The sequence below is a fragment of the Chenopodium album genome, chromosome 12 (assembly GCF_948465745.1).
Source record: "Chenopodium album chromosome 12, dcCheAlbu1.1, whole genome shotgun sequence".
Taxonomy (NCBI): Eukaryota; Viridiplantae; Streptophyta; class Magnoliopsida; order Caryophyllales; family Amaranthaceae; genus Chenopodium; species Chenopodium album.
The window spans coordinates 33,526,547-33,535,499 of record NC_137845.1 but is presented as its reverse complement, the minus strand read 5'-3'; the positions used below and the strand labels follow the sequence as shown (position 1 = coordinate 33,535,499).

At 32.3% G+C, this 8,953-nt stretch overlaps 1 long non-coding RNA gene across 2 annotated transcripts; it reads right to left on the bottom strand.

Annotated features, from left to right (window-relative positions):
* Nucleotides 1–2,795: 2,795 nt before the first annotated feature.
* Nucleotides 2,796–5,149, bottom strand: LOC145572317 (uncharacterized). Of its 2 annotated transcripts, none has more exons than XR_014096777.1 (6): nucleotides 4,855–5,149; nucleotides 4,467–4,522; nucleotides 3,523–3,634; nucleotides 3,336–3,418; nucleotides 3,180–3,254; nucleotides 2,796–3,029 (listed from the first exon to the last, which is right to left on the bottom strand). It is a non-coding gene; the product is annotated as an uncharacterized LOC145572317 (long non-coding RNA). The 2 variants fall into 2 exon arrangements; XR_014096776.1 differs by having other exon boundaries at nucleotides 3,336–3,402.
* Nucleotides 5,150–8,953: the final 3,804 nt, after the last annotated feature.

Here is an 8,953-nt window from a genome sequence, read left to right as displayed (position 1 = left end):
AATTATCTTGTTATGAGTCATATTTTGAATCATATAGTTGTATCTTAAATAACTTAGCCAAATTAAATAATTATCTTTTGAATGATATAATTATCTTTCGAATGACTTAATTATTGTTTGATACTTCTTTTTAATGATAAATTCACTTTTTGAATGATACATTTACATAATTAGTTTTGGATGATATAATCACTTTTTAAATGATATAATCACATTTCAAATGATATAATCATATTTCAAATGATATAATAGATGCACTAGTAGAAAAAAGTAAATGACAAGCGGTTCAAACCCCCTAATGGGAAGCGGTTTTGAATCGCTTGGGCTTGGGGGCTTCCCATTGGCCATTTAAGTGGCAAGCAGTTCAAACCACTTCCCATTTGTAGTGAATGGCAAGCAATTTTGGCGTTGTAGACACCTGATTGTGTCTCCCAAAAACAAATCCAGTGATGAATATCTTTCACATCATTTGATTATCGAACAAAGTGAAATGTGAAAGGTCTTGTGATGCGGTTGTTTTAATAAAAATATTTCTTTTTGTTTTCGAAAATATTTCTTTTCGTACTTTATTTATGGAAAATGTCCAATCCAGTTTAGTTTGGTCCATGAAAAGGGTCCAATAATAGTGTAGTTGGATTGGGCTCGAAAAGAGCTTTCCAACGATATATTATAAGCCCAATTTCGATGAATAATGAGGAAGTTATGGCCAAAATACTAAATTGGGCCCGAAATGTATTTTATATACCACACAATGATCAAGTAGAGGGCCTATTAATTATTATTCCTAAAGTCATTACAATTGATTTTAATCTTCTAGAATAATCTAGAAGATTACTTTTAAATTCTAGTGGGATTAGGATTAATAATTATATCTTTTAGAAAATAAAGAGAATTTTATTTGGAATAAAACAAGTGTTTTAAAAGATTAAATCTGATTTTAAAAGATAAGTACGGATGATAAATAGTCTAATTTAATTAGATTAAGGACTCCGTACAATTTTGAATTAACGCATTCATCATCGCGAAACGACAGCTCCATCGCGCCGCGATGGAAGCAATTTTACTCCGAGTCAAATTCGATCTTTTTCTGATCGTTTCGGGACTTTTTTCTCTATAAATAGGGTCTTTTTCTCCGTTTTCAATCATCAACAATCATCTAATTCTCTTCTCTCTCTTAAGCAATAGCTTATTCTTTCTCCCTCTTTCTAGCCTAACCTTTTCAAAATACAATATGCCGCATTCACGAGTTCTAGACACACCTAGCCAAGCTCGAAGTTGCCTTCGCCCTAGATGTGAAAGGTTGATAATTTCTGAGGGTTTGATCCCAAATCCTTATTTCAATTATTTGAATTGTTTGATTTAATATTTTCATTGAAGTTACTAACGTGTGTATTGTTTTGATAGAAAGAGATGCGAGGCAACAAAGCAAGTTGTTTTATTGCTTTATTTTTAAAGAAAGCATGCTTAGATTATTTTAATTCCTAGTATCATGTTAGGATGTCTTTTATTGCTTAGTATCATGCTTAGGTTGCTTTCTATTTCTTCTATCATGTAAGTATCATGGTAGGGATAAAGCTTTTATCTTTATTATTTAGTGACATGCTAGGATTTGTTATTAATCATGTTAGTATCATGCCTAGGATCTTGCTAATATTATTATGCTTTGATGAGAATATTATTATGATGATGATTGTTGTGTCTATAATAATATTATGTTGCTTGATATATATTATTGTTATTTCTTGATCACGCCCTCTCCTGCAGGATTAAAGAGAATTTGTATTTGTAATCATGCTTAATAAGATAATTAATAATCTTGTTTAGGCTAATATGATTTTAATTCAAGTGATCGCCAATAATAGATTTGTTTGTGCATTAATATTCAACCAACATAGATTACACAGGTTTAGGATTAATATATTGATTATATGTTAGTCAGAAAGCGCACATGAATATGAGAAGAATAAAGTAGAGGCCTATTTTTAGGGCAGGTTCAATCTCTTTTAGATTGGATTTGTACCTTCATCCCCAAATATTCAGTCATGGTTCCGGACCACTATGGAGTTAGCGATCTCATGGATCGTGAAGGGGTGTAACCTTCACCCTGTGAACGGTTTGCAAGTTCATAAAACTTGTTGGCGACTCTTTTTGCTCTAGCATCCTTCCCTTTGGACACCACCATGCTTAAGTGTATGATCACAGTGGGGCTCAAGTGTGGGATGCTTGAAATATTTCCTACAGGCGTCAAACCGCTTCCCATTTGCATTTCACACACACTAGTACAGAGAAGGGCTATTGCGACGCCAAAAAAAAGGCTTCCGCGATGCTAAAAAGCGCTGCTATGCCCTATACCGACGCTACAAATAGTGCCGCTTAAGTAGATGCCGCAAGGCCCTACAGCGACGCAATTTCTAAGTGTCGGTAAAGTATCAAAAAAAGCGCTGCGACCTTGACGTGCTTTTTTGTATCTTATAGAGGCACTTATAAGTGTCGCTATTTACTAGCACCATGCACTGCACATCAGCCTTCTAAGGTACTAAAAAGCGCCGCCATAACATAAAAGTGTGCTTTTCTATTCTTTCAGCGACACTTTTACGCGCCGCCATCACCATCGTACAACACTTTTCGATAGCCTATTAAGGCACTTTTAAGCGTTGTTTAGGTAACCTACGCACTATTCTCAATTCTGTAAATTCTTAATGCTACAAGATGGAAGATAATACACTTAATTCTGTAAATTCTTAATAACCTGTATTTTTTTCATAAAAAAACCTGTAAATAATTTACAATATATTCTCAAAAATGAATTATAATCACAAATGTCATTAAGAAATAAACATTAAAATTTATTCAAGTACCTAAAAACATTCGCTTAAACAACCATCTAAATCTTTCAACAATTACAATGTATATTATGCCTATAACAAAATATGTGCATAGAAGTTCAATAATAACTTTTCCTATGTAAGACAATTAACTTGATTCAAACTGGCCTTCACGTTTCAACTTTCAAATTTCCATAGGACAACCTGCATTAGTTAAAAACAAATAATCAACAACTAAACTAAAGTAATCAATTACAATTATACTTCATGAAAAACTCACGTATTTAAGAGGTACCAAAGTCATCCAATTCGAGTAAATATAAGAAAATTGTTATACATACAATAAAACCTAACCTTCAATTAAAGATTTTACTAATGCAATAAGTAATCTCTAGGATCATTGTTACCCTTGGGAGAAGCTTTGAAATCCTAGACAAAAAAAAAGAGTTACATCATATCTATAATATAAAAAAATTCAGTATTGCCAATGTCAAAGTTCATTCAGCTAACCTCAACTACAATTCGATACCCATTAGGTAGATTCCAAACATCTGCAGGGATAGTTTTCCCACGTATTCTGTTTCAATTTGTATCTGTTTTAATAGATAAAATAGTGTAGTTCCTCTAATTTCAAGCAAATTAAAAAAAAAAAAAAAATTGTAAGCAGAAATGTATGAGTTCATGTATTGCACAATACCTTCAACTGTTTATTCATAAATTTTCCCATCACTTCTATGATTAGGATCACCTAATTCAGCACTTGAATGGTTCTGCCTCATATTTGATTTTGACTACTCTGTTGCATTATCCTTGTAAAAAAATTTGAATACAACCACCAAAAGATATTATTCCTATAAGAATATACTTGCAAAAGTCATAAACTTTTTTTTTTTTGTTTTTTTATGAAAAAAAGCTGATTTTATTACTCAAAGCAAGAAAGATCGATCAAAGAGTACAACAATGTAGCACTAGGAGGGATTTCCTTTATCCACACTCTCATTTCATCAAACTCCATCATAACTAAACTACAATGGCAACAATATGAGTTCTTTGGTGTAGTAAAATTAAACTTTATTAAGGAGTATATAGTGTTAGGCACCCAAAAATATCATTCTACTCCATAAATCATATTCTAATATCATACTCCATATATATATATATATATATATATATATATATATATATATATATATATATATATATATATCATAAACTAAACGAAACATTTCTAAAACCTGAAGTAAGCAGGTGATATATATTATAGCCACAAGGTCAATGTTCTCTACACTCAATACATCACTACAAAGGCTATGAACCTTCAAACCAAAAACAATTCTAACAATAGCAAATCTAACAATAGTAACTATATATCATTAAGAGTAGCCAAACTTGCAAACTTAAAACTAAAGGATTCTAAAAACATTTCTGAAAATATGCAGTAAGCAGGGGAGATATCAATGAAAATAAACATTTATAAACAATATACTCATAAATAGAAAATAGATAGCCAAAAAAATCACACACTCATATAACAAGTAAGGTATATAATATATTAAACACAACCAAATAAATTCAATATAGATGAGAATTTGTTAAAAAAAAAATATGAACTATATTTATCATAAAGATGCAGTGACATACCAAATTAAACCTCCTTTTTGCAATTTTGTTCGTTTTCACATTAAGTTATTCATATGCTGCTGACAACAACACAAGAAATAATGAAATTATAGGTTAAATTCATACAACAAAAACCCCAAATTTGTTAAAAAAAATCGGCTGGAAGTTCTTCTACTAGATGAAATTGAAGGGGAAAAAACATATCAGTCTACTACATATGAGAAAACCCAAAATTTTCCGGAAAAACGTTCTAATTTTTTCAATCAATGTGGCGAATTCCGATTTATGAGGTTGAAAAAATCAATTATATATAAGGTTGTAAAAATCAATTGACAAAAACAATCGACTCAGAGAATATTTTGCAAATTCAATTTAGCAAAAACTAAGATAATAATGCGAAAATGTTTACCTGATGAATCTTTATTCCAACAAATCGAATGAGGTGCAGGATCGATTGAAACTCGCAAATAGAATTGAAGAATTATGTAATTTAAAAATAAAAATTCAGCGAAAAGGGCAACAATTTTAGCGATTTAAATTCTTTAAGCAAAAAGTTGAGATTGATAATTGGAAAGGTTAGACAGTTCAAGCACACAAATTGGGGAATTTGATTTTCTCAGAAGCAAGAGGTTAGGGTTTAAAGAAGACTCTAGTAGTGGGAATAGTGGGAATAGTGGGAGTTTTAAAACATTTCAGTCAATGAAAATTTCAAGTGGCGCGGTTTGTGATTTTTTAACTGTAGCAGCGCTATATTACTACGCTTTTTGTTTTGCGCCCCAATTTCACCCGGAAAGTGAATTTGCCAGCACTAATTTTATATTGCGCGTCTACCTAAGCGCCTTAATAGGCTATATTTGTAGTAGTGACATGATATGTAAAGTGTAATGGGGAGCGGTTTTGGCGCCACACCGCTTCCCATTTTAATTTTTTTTCCCACATTATTAATAATAATAATAATATTAGTGACTTGTCATAATATTAATAGTGACCTATCTCAATAATATTAATATTATTCATTAACAATAATATTAATATTATAAATTAATGATAATATTAATATTACAAACAATAATACAATAATAACATGAAATAATTATATATATCAAAAGTAACATCATTAATATATTTAATTAACAATAATATGTAATTATACCAAAATATATAAAGATAACACTCACATATACTACATACGTACTAATTATAATTAATGTTAATATATAAACAACATAACTAAAATAATGTTCATAATGACTAAACTCCAGCTCACTAATTAATTTGGTGTAGTGTGTACACCCACTCTGACAATTATAGATGCCATCAAATGTCACGAAAAAATCCTACATGTCGCGAATTTTCATTAATTTATTTGCTTGTATGAATAGGGTTTTTGGGAAAATTCGGTTCAACCTTTCTCGTTTTTTATCTAGCGTACAAATGAAGGAACAAACACTTGGTTTACATCATATACGAGTATGTTTGTGAATTTATAGCTAAATGTGACATAAAACCGATAAGTAGATGAATTTTAGAACGAGAGAGAGCCATAAAGGCCAAAAATGTCTTGTTCTTTTCTCATTTTTGTATCAAATAGTGAAATGGACGAACAAACACCTTTATCATGCATAACAAAATAAGTTTTTTTGTTACGGAGGCCTTGTTTGACTTAGAAGTCCTTATTTGACAACATTTAGGACAATCTAGAACAAAAAACACCGAACCAAACCTAAAATGGCTTATCTCTTTCCCATTTATGTGTTCTTTAGTGAACTAAATGAATTATCACCTTACGTGACATCAACTATGATTAATTTTGGGATTAGAAGACTTTATTTCACATGAATGAGCAACTATGACAAGTTCAAGTACAAGTTAGAACAATAAATATGGTTTCTGGGTGAAATTGGCTTCATCCTTTCCCGTTGTTTTATTTTTCGTACAAATGAAGGAACAAACACTTGGTTTACATCATATACGAGTATGTTTGTGAATTTATAGCTAAATATATATGACATAGATGTAATAAGTTGATTGTAGGGAATATTTCAAGCATCCCACACTTAACCCCCACTATGATCATACACTTAAGCATGGTGTAGACATCTACTTTTGGCCTCCTGTCCCGACAGGAAGTGCAATGATGATAAATAAAACCATCTTCGTGTTGGATCAAAGTGAAGAATACTTATGGAGAACTGGTTAAGCCACAAAACACAAAAGACTAGCCCAAATTAAAGATAAAAGCCAAAACAAAGGTCCAATTAACTAAACCCGATCATAGTTAGGCTTAAGCCCGTGCTTAAAACCCAATAATGACGGATTTAAGAGCGCCTAGGTTAAATTTTAGTGCTGCCGCAGAAAAAGCCGCGCGCATCTCAAATAGTCGCGTTGGGCTGACGCGCGCAGCTAATTCAGTTGCGCGCGACACCCAGCGCAACCTCCAGAGTTGCGCTGCGGAAGATTCAGAATTATACGGAAAATATAAAATCGAATCTTACCATAAAGCCGCGCGCAAGACAATTAGTTGCGCTGCCCCTCTTGTCCTAAACACTCACCCCTTTGATATTTTGTTACTACGGTGGAGGTTCCCCAACAAGAAGGAGTCCATAAGTATTCTAAACGGAGATCTAGCAAAGAGAAGTGGTAAATTCCCGAGCACTTAGTTAAATCACATTTATTTCCTTGTTTAAAAGAACCTTAATTAATTAATTAGTGTTGTTTGATCACCTTTAAAATAATTTATTAATCAATTCCACATAGTATCTTGCATTACATAAAGATTAGAATTGAATTAAATAATTGTTGGTTGATCACTTAAGCCTAGGCGAATATTGTTTATTTTCTTGTCCTTTTCACAAATTTGATTAAATAAAGAATAACGACATTACGATGTAATTCCTACGTGAATTGGTACGTGTAAATAAAATCCACTAACATAGTTTTAGGTATCACGTTGCATATATTGTTTGGTGATGAAATTGTAAAAAAGGAAAAGCTAGTAGAGGCTGCACTAGAGCTAGGATAACGATTCCCCTCTAAAGGGAACGTTATTTTAGTACCCTCGCTCCCGAACTCATTTATGGTTTATAGACCAATTTGGGCATGGGTAAACTTATGATTCGTGCTAATTATTCCATGAACTCCACATGGAAGAAAGGCATGAACGAGGTTTATGAGTTTTTCCTAAAACTCATTGGGGACTCCCTACTTGTTTCTTACAAAAAAGCGTAATGATAGAATCAATTCTAATTCAAGGTCCCCCAAACAGTCAGGAATTCAAATCCTACTGCACCCTAACAAGTGTAAAGTCCTAGGCTTTTAAAGGGCCATGGGCATTTAAGGAGAGGACCCCTTACGATGGGAACCCCCTCCTTACACATGGTGGCGTCCAAAGGGACGAAAGCTAGAGCAAAAGAGTCGCCAACAAGTTTTAGGAACTTGTAAACCATTCACAGGGTGAAGGTTACACCCCTTTCACGATCCATGAGATCGCTAACTCCATAGTGGTCTGGAACCATGACTGGATATTCGGGAATGAAGGTACAAATCCAATCTAAAAGAGATTGAAACTGCCCTAAAAATAGGCCTCTACTTTATTCTTCTCGTATTCATGTGCGCTTTCCGATCAACATACAATCAATATATTAACCCTAAACCTGTTTAATCTATGCTGGTTGAATATTCATGCACAAACAAATCTATCATTGGCGATCACTTAAATTAAAATCATATTAGCCTAAATAAAATTATTAATTATCTTATTAAGCGCGATTTTAAGTACAAATTTCCTTTAATCCTGCAAGAGAGGGGGTGATCAAGCAATAACAATAATATCAAGCAACATAATAATATTGATACAACAAATCATCATAATAATAATATTCTCATCAAAGCATAATAATATTAGCAAGATCCTAGCCATGATACAACAAAATTAATAACAAATCCTAGCATGTCGCTAAACAATAAAAATTAAAGCTTTAGCCCTAACATGATACTAACATGATAGAAGAAAATAGAAAGCAACCTAAACATGATACTAGAAATATACATGATATTAGGAATATTATTTAATACCCTAAACATGATACTAGGAAACATAAAGACATCCTAACATGAATACATGATAATAGTAATTAAAATAATCTAAGCATGATTCCTAAAGATATATAACAATGAAATTACTTACTTTGTTGTCTCGTATCTCTTTCTATGAAAACAATACACACGTTAGTAACTTCAAGGAAAATATTAAACAGTAAATCTAATTAAAGAATTGAAATAAGATTTGGGACCAAACCCTCAGAAATTATCAACCTTTCACGTCTAGGGCGAGGCAACTGCGAGCTTGGCTAGGTGTGTCTAAGTCTCGTGATGGACGAATGGTGTTTGAAAAGGGAAGGCTTAGAAAGAGGGAGAAAGAATAAGCTTCTAACTTCAGAGAGAGAGAATAGAATAGATGATTGCTGATGATTAAAAATGGGAAATCCGTCCCTATTTATAGAGAAAAA